Here is a 13,087-nt window from a genome sequence, read left to right as displayed (position 1 = left end):
CTAGCTAGATATTTGCACAGTAATAACTCTGAGAAAATATTGTAATCCATTATTTACCTTAGAGGAGGTATATGTGATATGTTTTTAGCAAATACTCATCAGTATTAAATTTAAAATTGAATTTTTCTGAAAATCTTTCTGTGACTTGCAAATGAACCTTTAATTTCATGAGTCTATCTTTTGTATTTGACTTAGTAAATTAAGCTTTTCATATACGATAACAGAGAAAGGGGAGAATAAGTGAAGAAAATAGAAGCACTTTTCATCAACATTGAAAAGAAACCAAGTTTTTCATTGAAATTGAACATGAATCAGTCCTTCATGTTAATTTTGGATGTCAGTCTGTTGTTGAATGTTAAGCATTGCATATATATATATATATATATATATATATATATATATGTCATATGGGTGATAATGTTCCAATGAGTTCTGGCTGGTTTTATATGCAAGCAAGTCAAAACACTATTCACTTCTTGGCATGTTCCCAAAGGACTTGACATCATACCTTACAGATACTTGGTAGGCCATGTTCATTGCTGCTCTATTCACAATAACTAAGGAATGGACACAACTTAAATTCCCTAAAACCTACTAATAGATTGGAAATATCATACATATATACTATGGAATACTATATTCATCTGTAATGAAAAAACCATGATCTTTACAGGTAAATTGATGGAACTAAAAATGATGACATTGAATTAGGTAACCTAGGCTCCTGGATCTAAATATCCACATGTGGGTACATTGTCTGTAATAACTACAGAAATCAGAAAAGTAAAAGAGAACCATAGCCAGGATGAGGGGTGGGGTGGGAGTGGAGAGAAAAACAGGGAGGAAATAGCAGAGTACCAATGATCTCTTCTGGGAATTGGAAATGACGTTGTTCCTTAGTGTGGTGGAGGGAAGTAAATTCAGAAGAAAGAGAGAAATGGATAAAAGAACAATGAAGATGTCTGAAAATAATTTAAGTAATCATACCATTAGCGTTTTACTACAAAATTACTCCTATAATACAGGGAATTCCATGTGTTGTTTCAATAAACGTTTTTCATCTGTGCTGAAGATGCTCTGAGAGTTAAAGACCACCTAATCCCAATACCAGACATGAGAAGCCCTCTTTTGATTTGTTGATAAGGGCTGTTGAAGAGACTCCTAAACAGTAGTCCATTGCTGTTTCTCTTGGTTACTTCCCAAAGTTATGAAGTAAATCCTTATTGCTGAAGACACCATACACTTGAAAAACAGGACACAGAGACCTCTGTGCTATTACTGACCTAAATGCCCCTTCCCTGAGGACTAGGTACCAGAAGGCAACATAAAAACTAACAAAGGAGGGAGGTAACCAACACCATTACCAAACTGTGGTGCCTGTGAATCCTATCAATTACAAAAATGGCATGGTAATCTCTTTTGACAATTTTTTATTTAAATTAGAAACAAGCTGGCTTGACATGTCAATCCCAGCTCCCTCTCCTTCCCCTCCTCCCCCACCTCCCACCAACTCTCCCAACCCCCCACCCTATTCCTCTCTACTCCCCAGGGAGGGTGAGACCTTCCATGGGGGATCTTCAGTCTATCATATCATCAAGGGCAGGGCCTCGGCCCTCCCCCATGCGTCCAGGCTAAGAGAACATCAGTCCATGTGGAATGGGCTCCCAAAGTCCATTTGTATGACAGGGATAAATACTGATCTACTATCTGAGGCCCCATAGATTTTCAAGGCCTCCTCACTTACACCCAAATTTAGGGGGTCTGGATCAGTCCCATGCTGACCTCTCAGTCACCAATCTAGGGTCCATGGGCTCCCCCTGGCTCAGGTCAGCAGCTTTTGTGTGTTTCACCAACCAGGTCTTGACTCCTTTGCTCATCATTCCTCTCTCTCTGTAACTGGGTTCCAGGAGTTCAGTTCAGTGTTTAGCTGTGGGTTTCTGCTTCCATCAGTCACTGGATGAAGGCTCTAGGATGGCATATAAGGTAGTTGTCAATCTTATTATCAGGAGAGGGCATTAAAGGTAGCCTCTCCAATATTGTTTAGATTGCCAGTTGGTGTCATCCTTTCAGATCTCTGAAAATCTTACTAGTGTCAGATCTCTTCTCAAACACATAATGGCTCCCTCTGTTATGGCATCTCTCATCTTGCTCTCCTCTATTCTTTCTCTGACACAACCTTCCTGTTCCCCCTATGTCCTCCTTTCGCCCCTTTTTCTTCCCCTCTCTTTTTCACAGCTCCCTCTACCCTCCTCTTCCCCCCCATGCTCCCAATTGCCTCAGGAGATCCTGTCCCATTCCCCCTCTCCAGGGAACCATGCATACCTCTCTTAGGGTCCTCCCTGTTTCCCAGATTCTCTATCAGTGGTGGGATTATAGGCTGGCAATCCCCTGCTCCATGTCACATGTTTGTCTTTTTGGGACTGGGTTACCTCACTTAGGATGGCTTCTTCTACTGCCATCCATTTGCCTGCAAATTTCAAGATTCCATTGCTTTTTTCTGCAGAGTAGTATTCCATTGTATAAATGTACCACATTTTCTCTATTCACTCTTCAGTTGAGGGGCATCTAGGTTGCTTCCAGGTTCTGGCTATTACAAATAATGCTGCTATGACATAGTTGAACACAGAATGGGAAAAGATATTCACCAACCCCACATCTGACAGAGGGCTGATCTCCAAAATTTACAAAGAACTCAAGAAACTAGTTTCCAAAACACCAAAGGATCCAATCAAAAAATGGGGTACAGAACTAAATAGAGAATTCTCACTAGAGGAGTCTAAAATGGCTGATAGACACTTAAGAAAGTGCTCAACATCCTTGGCAATCGGGGAAATGCAAATCAAAACAACTCTGAGATACCATCTCACTCCTATCAAAATGGCTAAAATAAAAAACACCAAGGACAGTTTATGCTGGAGAGGATGTGGAAAAGGGGGAACACTCCTCCACTGCTGGTGGGAATGCCAAATTGTACAGCCACTTTGGAGATCAGTATGGAGATTCCTTAGGAAAATGAAAATCAGTCTACCACAAGATCCAGCAATTCCACTCTTAGGAATATACCCAAAAGATGCATATTCATATAATAAAGGCATGGTAATCTTAAGGATACAGTAGTGGCACATATACCTTAGTGGTAGCCAACAGCTCTCTAATTGGACTTCAGGAGCCATTCAACAAGGATGTCATACCAAGAATTGGAAACCTAGATAACTACTTAGTGCTTGTGAAATTATGATTATTGGAGGAGAATCGACAACAACTAATTTACTAAACCAACATATTCCCTAACAACCATCTATAAACATTTGCCCTTTATACCCACAGTTAAGTACAGTCTTGATCCCTCATCAAGGAAACTTAACTTTGCAATAGATAGCAACTGACCACTATAGAACACTACAATTAATCAAAGTGCAGGGCTGTGGAACACAGCCCCAATGGATACATCTGCAAAACATTATCGGACCTAAGGCTCAGGAAATACTGTAGAAGCGAGAGCAGAAAGTTTGCAAAAATCAGAAGATCAGGGAGTTTGCTGTGAGATTCTGTCTCCTAGTAACAGCAGAAGCTATATCCATAAAATGGCTCAAACATGACCACCCACACATGAGCTGAACAAGGGTGACATTAGTGGAAATGCCAAAGTATATGGGGAAAATCCCAACAGGACTCAACCCTACAAAAAGAACTATAAGCAACTGAGTAAACTTGGCAGCAAGAGAGGTACTTCTCCCCAAAGAAGAGCACACCAATTGGTTATCTAGTACCATGTAATCAGCCCTGAAAATACACATACAAGTAACATAATATGGACTCAACAGGTTATATTTAGGATATATACACACATTTACACATACATGCAAGTACATATATAAATATAATAGCAATTAATAAAAAGAAAGAGGACATGAACTTTAAGAAGAGTAGGGAAAGATATATGGGAGGCTTTGAAGGGAGGAAAGGAAAGAAAGAAAAGTCGTACTTAAATTATATTGTCAAAAATAAACAAAAGAGAGTTAACTCTAGAATTTGGAATTGAAGAAAAAATACATAAAACATAGGTGTTGTCTCTTTAGAGGCTTGTAAAAGGCATATTAGTGTTTACCCACATAGAAAGATGATCATAACCTACTATATTTTTTCATAAATAATATAAAGAAAGATTATTGTTTACGTCTCTACTAAAGGTAGGATTATTAAGTACTAAATTCCTAATAAACGTGACATTCTGTATACAGAAAATCAAGATGTAAATTTACCTTAAGGATTTTATGAAGCCAATTTTGTTTTAATGATATAGAACCAGAATCTAATTCTCTATGTCAAAAGCAGCAAGGCTTTCTTAAAAATATTGTTCTACTTTTTACTAACATTTGGAAAAGTGATTTGGTTAAGAGGATAAGACTTTATATTTTATCAAAATAATGGCTTTTTTCTGTTGATTTTGCCAGACATTTGGTTATGTAAGAAACTAGGTTTTAACAAATAAGGTTTAGTTGAATAGCTTCATGTCAGTCTGCTAAATGCCCACTTTATATGACGTTATTCTCTAAGGCAACTTTTGTACTTTTATCACCCTCTGCATGGAGCTGTGTGTCTGAAATTTCTCTAAATACTACGTACATGTTTGTAGAGTTAAAGGAATGTAAATTTATATATGCAAAGCAACCTGCAAGTGCTCTCTTTAAAACAATATATATACATATATATTTACATTAGCACTTTCAACATATAAATACCAAAAGTCTGTTTTCATTTGTGTTACCCATAATCACCCCCATCAAAATGAACATATTGCCATTTGGGTAGTCCTCCTTTTTAAAACCTGACCCTCGTCTATTTGACTTGGCTAGTAAGAATGTTTGTTGACCGTTGTCAGCCTTGAAGCTGGCTTCTGTGTGCTGTCCCTGAGGAAATATTCCCAAAATATTTAACTTCAATAATGCTGATCACTTCTTTTTTTAATTTATTTTTCAGTTTAAATTTAGATTAGAAACAAGGTTGCTTCACAAGTCAGTTCCAGGTCCCTCTCCCTTTCCCTCCTCTCCTCCCATGCCCTCCCCCCAACCCCCCCATTATCCCCTCATTTCCCCAGGGAGGGTGAGGCCCTACATGGGGGTGTCCATAGTCTGTCATTTCATATAGGGCAGGGCCTAGACCCTTCCCCAAGAGTTCAGGGTGAGAGTGCACCTCACATTGTTGGATGGGAGACCAAAGTCCGTGTGTATAATCGGGATGAGTACTGATCTGCTGCCCAAGGCTCAATAGATGACCTAGGCCTCCTCATTGACACCCACATTCAGGGGGTAATGCTGATCACTTCTTAATCACGGCTGATTCCTCAATCCCAGATGACCAGCATCAATTCTGTTGGTAAAGCAAAGGTTTTGCTTCCAAAGATTTCTAATCCAAAATATCACAAGAATGGCCATGATTGTGTCCTTGTTTCCCTCTGCAGCTTCCCAGGCCAGACCTCCATTGCCTCCATTACTGTCAGTGTTATTAAAGTAACAAAAAGCCATTAAGCTGTAAATATTACATCATGTTTCCAGCCCAGAGCTCCAAAATCCTTCACAATCCAAACAAACAATGAGGTCCGTTAGGTAATATCCCACTCCTGCTACAACAATTCTAGATTAATTAGTCAGGATTCTTTAAAGGTACAGAACTGATATACTAAAAGCAGTATATTTCCTAAATTGTCTTACAAGATGCAGTTTGGGTAGTTCAACAACGGCTATCTCACATTGGAGAAACTGAGACTCCTATTTTTACTCAGTTTGCAAGGTTGAATGCCTCAGCAGTCGCAATCTGGTACTAGAATCCTGGAAGATTACTGAACAACTGCTCATCTCCATCCCACAAATGGTACCAATGCCAGTGAAGAAATGCCTCAGCAACAGGATAGATTTAATTGCTGGTGAGGATGAGGACAAGCAGGCAAAAGCAAAGCTTCCTTTCTTCTATGTCCTTTGATGAGGGTGTGGCAGAGGTAGGATGTGTCTTCTTGGTTCTAATAATCTGATTATGAAAGTCCCTCACAGGAGTCCCCAAAAACGTGGGTTCTATTGATTCCAGATGTAGTCAAGTTGAAAACCAAGATCATCTGTCACAAGTCCATTCCTTTCAACTTATATATATATATATATATATGGAATATAATCTTCTACAAGTTAAACAATTTAGTCTCTTCAAATGACAGAGATTTTGTTATAATTTGTCTTCTGAGTATGGTGATTTTTTGCTTAACATAACAGTAGTGAAATGGTAGTCTTTTCCATCCCAGCAGGAGCCAAACACGACAGATCCCAGGGTTTCTCTTCCACCAAGGAGACCAGGGGACCAGCTGCTCTGGCTGGACCAGGTAAAACAGGCCCTGCATCCAGGCCTGAATTCCAGTGCCTGGTGATTGCCTGGGAACTTCACAGAGCTTCCCATCACTGCAGGAGTCAAGCACCCCAGATTCCAGGTCTTCTCTTCCACCAATGAGACCAGGAAACCAGCAGATCCAGAACTAGAACAAGTAATAGAAGAACTACCTGAGTATTGGACTTGCTAGAATTCACCGAAAGGGAACTCTGGTCCCCTAACCACCAGACCAGTAAGGAGCTCTTTCTGCACCCACTAGAAGAAGAGATGGGAAGAGACAATACAAAACACACTCAGCAACAGAAAAACAAATATGACACCTCCAGATTCTAGAGATTCCCCACCAGCAAGACACCAACATTCCAATGCAAATGAAGCAGAAGAGAATGACCTTAAAAACAACTTCATGAAAATGATAGAGGCCCTAAAAGAGGATATAGGAAAATCCCTCAAAGAAATGGAAGAACAAACAAACCAAAAAATTCAAGAAATGGAAGAAAAAACAAACCAAAAAAGTCAGGAAATGGAAGAAAAAGCAAACAAAAAATGCAAGAAATGGAATAAAGAACAAACCAAAAAATTCATAAAATACAACAAATGGACGAAAAGATAAGCCAAAAATTGCAAGAAACAATTCAAACAGTGCAAGGGCTGAAAACTGAAATAGAGACAATAAAAAAGACAATCTGAAGAAAGGCTGGAAATAGAAAAGCAGGGCAAATGGTCAGGTACTACCGATCGAAGCATTACCAACAGAATACAAGAGATGGAAGAGAGAATCTCAAGTGTTGAAGATATACTAGGAGAAATGGATTCATCACCCAAAGAAAATCTTAAGTCCAACAAATCCTTAACACAAAACATCCAGGAAATATGGGACACCATGAAAAGACCAAACCTAAGAATAATTGCTATAGAAGAAGGTGAAAAAACCACCTCAAAGGGGCAGAAAAAATATTCAACACAATCATAGAAGAAAAGTTTCCCAACCTAAAGAAAGACATGGCAATTAAGGTACAAGAAGCTTACAGAACACCAAATTGAGTGGATCACAGAAAAAAGTCCCCTCACCACATAATGATCAAGACCCCAAATATACAGAATAAAGAAAGAATATTAAAAGCAGCTAAGGAAAAAGGCCAAGTAACATATAAAGGCAAACCAATCAGAATTACACCTGACTTCTCCATGGAAAGTCTGAAAGCCAGATGGTCCTGGATAGATATTCTACCAACACTAAGAGACCATGGATGCCAGCCCAGACTACTATACCCAGCAAAGCTCTCAATCACTATAGATGGAGAAAACAAGATATTCCACGACAAAACTAGATTCAAGCAATACGTATCCACCAACCCAGCCCTACAGAAAGTTCTGGAAGGAAAACTCCAACCTAAGGAAGATAACTTCAACCAGAAAAACATAGGCATTAGAGAATCCCCCTCTACCAACAGCCAAAAGAACAAAGGGGTGGAATTCCACACATAATTCTACCAACAAAAACCATTCCAAATCAAAGAAGAATGAGCAATCAATGGTCATTAATATCCCTCAATATTAATGTCCTTAACTCCATAAAAAGACACAGGCTAGCAGAATGGATTTGAAGACAGAACCCATCCTTTTGCTGCATACACCTCACCCTCAAAGACAGACATTACCTGAGAGCTAAAGGTTGGGAAAAGACTTTCCAATTAAATGGACCCAAAAAACAAGCAGGGGTAGCAATCCTAATATCTAACGAATTAGACCTTAAAATAAAATCAATCAAAAGAGATGAAGGAGGTCATTACATACTCATCACAGGGGAAATCCACCATGATGAAGTGTCTATCCTGAACATCTATGCCCCAAATACAAAGGCATCCACATTCGTATAATAAAGATTACTAAAATTTAAATCACATGTAAAGCCCCACACACTTAAAGTGGGAGATTTCAATTCCCCACTCTCACCACTAGACAGGAATACCAGACAGAAACTCAACAAAGAAGCAAAGGATCTAATAGAAGTAAGGAACCAACTTGGATTAACAGACATCTATAGAACATTTCATCCACATAAAAAAGAATATACTGTCTTCTCACCACCACATGGAACCTTCTCAAAAATCGACCACATACTTGGCAACATATCAAACCTCAGCAGCTACAAAAAATTGGAATAACTCCATGCATCTTATCAGACCACCATGCTTTAAAATTAGAATTCAACGACAACACAAATTGCAGAAACGCTAAAAACTCATGGAAATTGAATAATGCACAAATGTACCATTCCTGGGTCAAAGAAGAAATAAAAAAAGAAATTAAAGACTTCCTAGAATTCATTGAGAATGAAGACCCAACATATCTAAACCTATGGGAAACTTTGAAAGCAGTGCTACGGGGGAAGTTCATAGCACTAAGTGCCACATGAAGAAACTGGAGAATAGTTATACTAGAGAATTAACAGCAGAGCAGAAAGTTCTAGAACACAAAGAAGCAAACTCCCCCATGAGGAGTAGATGCCAGGAAATAATGAAAATGAGGGCTGAAATCAATAAAGTAGAAACCAGGAAAACAATACAAAGAATCAATGCAACGAAGAGTTGGTTCTTTGAGACAATCAACAAGATAGACAAACCTTTGTCCAAACTTACCAAACAGCAGAACATGAACATACAAATTAACAAAATCAGAAATGTAAAGGGGAACATAATAACGGACTCTGCATAAATTCAGAGAATCATCAGGTCATACTCTGAAAACCTGTATTCCACAAAATTCGAAAATTTAAAGGAAATGGATGACTTCCTAGATGGCTATCACGTGCCAAAATTAAATCAAGAACAGATATTCAATTTAAATAGACCTATAACCCCTATGGAAATAGAAGCAGTCATCAAATGTCTCCCAACCAAAAAAAGCCCAGGTCCAGATGGCCTCAGTGCAGAATTCAACCAGAAATTCAAAGAATGGCTTACATCAATTCTTCTCAAAGTATTGCACTCAATAGAAGCAGAAGGGTCTTTGTCAAACTCTTTCTATGAGGCTTCAATAATCTTGATCCCCAAGCCACACAAAGACACAACTAAGAAAGGGAACTTCATACCAATATCCCTCATGAACATTGATGCAAAATACTCAATAAAATACTGGCAAATCAGATCCAAGACCACATCAAAACAATCATTCACCATGATCAAGTAGGTTTCATCCCAGGGATGCAGGGGTGGTTCAACATATGAAAATCCATCAATGTAATCCACCATATAAACAAGTTGAAAAACAAAAATCACATGATCATCTCAATAGATGCTGAAAAAGCCTTTGAAAACATCCAACATCCCTTCATGATAAAGGTCTTGGAGAGATCTGCGATAACAGGAACATACTTAAACATAATAAAAGCTACAAACAGCAAAGCAACAGCCAACATCAAAATAAATGGACAGAAACTCAACACAATTCCACTAAAACCAGGAACAAGACAAGGCTGTCCACTCTCCCCCTACGTTTTCAATATTGTACTTGAAGTTCTGGCCAGAGCCATACCACAACAAAAGGAGATCAATGGGATACAAATTGGAAAGGAAGAGGTCAAACTTTCACTATTTGCAGATGATATGATAGTTTACATAAATGACCCAAAGAACTCTACCAGGGAATACTTACAGCTGATTAACACCTTCAGCAAAGTGGCAGGCTACTAGATCATCTCAAGAAAATCAGTAGCCCTACTATACACAGATGATATAAGGGCTGAGAAGAAATCAGAGAAAGATAACCCTTTACAATTGGCACAAACAACATAAAATACCTTGGGGTAGCCATAACCAAAGAAGTGAAAGACCTGTATCTCAAGAACTTTGAGTCTATAAAGAAAGAAATTAAAGAAGCCCTCAGAAAATGGAAAGATCTCCCATGCTCTTGGATAGATAGGATCAATGTAGTAAAAATGGCAATTCTGCCAAAAGCAATCTACAGATTCAATGCAATCCCCATTAAAATACAGGGCAACATCCAGAGGCATCACCATCCCTGACTCTAAGCTCTATTATAGAGCTATAGTCCTGAAAACATCTTGGTATTGGCACAAACATAGACAGGTAGACAAATGGAATCGAATTGAAAACCCTGATATTAACCCACACATGTATGAACATCTGATATTTGACAAAGAAGCTAAAAATAAACAATGGAAAAAAGAAAGCATCTTCAACAAATGGTGCTGGCATAACTGCATGCTGGTATGTAGAAGAATGCGGATTGTACCATGTCTATCGCCATGAACAAAACTTCAGTCCAAATGGATCAAAGACCTCAACATAAATCCAGCCACACTGGTGGGTGGTACCTTTGAACGAATTTGTATAGGAGAAAGCTTCCTCAGTGTAACACCAGTAGCACAGACAGTGAGATCAACAATTAATAAATGGAACCTCCTGAAACTGACAAACTTCTGTAAGGCAAAGGACACAGTCAGCAAGACAAAAAGGCAGCCCATAGAATGGGAAAAGATATTCACTAATGCCGAATCTGACAGAGGGCAGATCTCCAAAATTTACAAAGAACTTAAGAAGCAAGTCTCCAAAACACCAAAGGATTCAATTAAAAAGTGGGGTACAGAACTAAATAGAGAATTTTCAATAGAGGAATCTAAAATGGCTGAGAGACACTTGAGAAAGTACTCAACATCCTTAGCCATCTAGAAAATGCAAATCAAAACAACTCTTAGATACCATCTCACTCCTGTCAGAATGGCTAAAATCAAAAACACCAATGACAGTTTATGCTGGAGAGGATGTGGAGAAAGGGGAACACTCCTTCACTGCTGGTGGGAGTGCCAACTCGTACAGTCACTATGGAAATCAGTATGGATATTCCTCAGGAAAATGGGAATCAGTCTACCACAAGACCCAGCAATTCCACTCTTAGGCATATACCCAAAAGATGCACATTCATACAACAAGGACATGTGTTCCATTATGTTTATAGCACCACTATTTGTAATAGCCAGAACTTGGAAGCAACCTAGATGCCCATCAACTGAAGAGTGGATAGAGAAAATGGGATACATTTACACAATGGAGTACTATTTAGCAGAAATAAACAATGGAATATTGAAATTTGCAGGCAAATGAATGCCACTAGAAGAAACCGTCCTGAGTGAGGTAACCAGTCACAAAAAGAGAAACATGACATGTACTCTCCCATATATGGATTTTAGACATAGATCTTGGGAGTGCCAGCCTAAAATCCCATGGCCAGATAGTCTGGGAAACAGAACCTTCATTCAGTGGCTGATGGAAGCAGAGGCAGACTCCCACGGCTAAGCACTGAGCTGAACTCAAGAAACCCAGTGACAGAGAGGGAAGACTGATGACCACAGGGATTAAGTCTGGGCTGGTTTAACCCCCAGAAATAGCTGACCTAACAAGTTGTAGCTTTTGAATCCCAGACTGATCCAGCATGGGACTGATCAAGACCCCCTGATCTTTGGTGTCAGTGAGGAGGCCTAGGTAATCTATTGAGCCTTGGGTAATAGATCAGTATTTATCCCGGGTATACAAATGGACATTGGACTCCCATCCAACAATTAGAGATGCAGTCTCATCCTGAACTCGTTGGGGAGGATCTAGGCCCTGCCCTGGATGAAATGACAGACTATGAACACCCCCATGGAGGGCCTCACCCTCCCTGGGGAAATGAGGGCATATTGCGGTGGTTGGTGGGAGGGCACGGGAGGAGGGGAGGGAAACGGAGAGGGACCTGAATTGACATGTGAAGCAACCATATATATATATATATATATATATATATATATATATATATATATGTATGTATATATGAAATGGTAGTCTTTACCTGGAAAGGTAAGGGGACAGAAAGAAGTTAAAGACAATGAATTCTGTTGTTAATTTTTCTATTTATTTATTATTTCCTTTTACATTCCACCCAAAGTTCTCCCTCCCTTCCCTCCTCCTGCTCCCCTTGCCTCCCCACCAGCCCTGCCCCATCCACCCCTTCCAACAGGTGAGGCATTCTATTCTGGTAGTTCTGCTAACACTTTCCAGGTTTTGTGTTCATGTTTCTAATTGTATCATTTCTGTTATCTTTGAACAAAGTTAATTAGACATTTTCAAATATTTTGTGCCTTTCAAGCAATGTCTCTCTAATAATATATAATAACGAATTCAGTATTATAAATGTAATCTGATAGTATGTGGTCTCTTGTATTACTTAATAGAAGTCTAAATGTGATAGTTTGGTATAAAACTACAAACATGGAGATTTATTTTTTCTCATATATTTTTTATAAAAATTTTCCTCCTCCAGTGATTGAGGTTAATTAATAAGGAATTTATTGTTTTGTTTTCTTAAGTCTAGAAAAGTATTAAGGTAGGATTGTAAGAAAACTAAGTATGACATCTCACATTTGATTGATCACTGAAGTTCCAAACTGTCAGGTTCATCTGAGCTTTCAAATTGTAGATGGGGTTGAGATGCAACATAGTGGTAAAATGATTTCCTAGCATGTACAGTGGTCTAGGTTATTATTAGTACCACTAAAACCTCATTGCTCTAAAATCTGCATGAACTAATTAACTAGTAAAAGCAGTTGCTGTGATTTTTAAACTAAACGGTAGTAATATTCCACTAAGACAATACGGGTATAATTTATGAAGAACATAATGATGTTATAAATTCAGAAAATATAGCATGATTTTAG

The 13,087-nt window shown here is 38.7% G+C and overlaps 1 protein-coding gene across 1 annotated transcript in view; it reads left to right on the top strand.

The window, feature by feature from the left end:
* The window catches only part of LOC101837990 (heat shock factor protein 3-like), a 62,349-nt gene that overhangs the window by 36,619 nt on the left and 12,643 nt on the right, over positions 1-13,087 (top strand). The gene's annotated exons all lie outside the window — the stretch shown is intronic.

Source organism: Mesocricetus auratus, unplaced genomic scaffold (assembly GCF_017639785.1).
Source record: "Mesocricetus auratus isolate SY011 unplaced genomic scaffold, BCM_Maur_2.0 Super-Scaffold_100003, whole genome shotgun sequence".
In the NCBI taxonomy this organism is placed as follows: Eukaryota; Metazoa; Chordata; class Mammalia; order Rodentia; family Cricetidae; genus Mesocricetus; species Mesocricetus auratus.
Note: the sequence above shows the minus strand (reverse complement) of the source record. Positions and strands in the feature narration are given on the sequence as shown.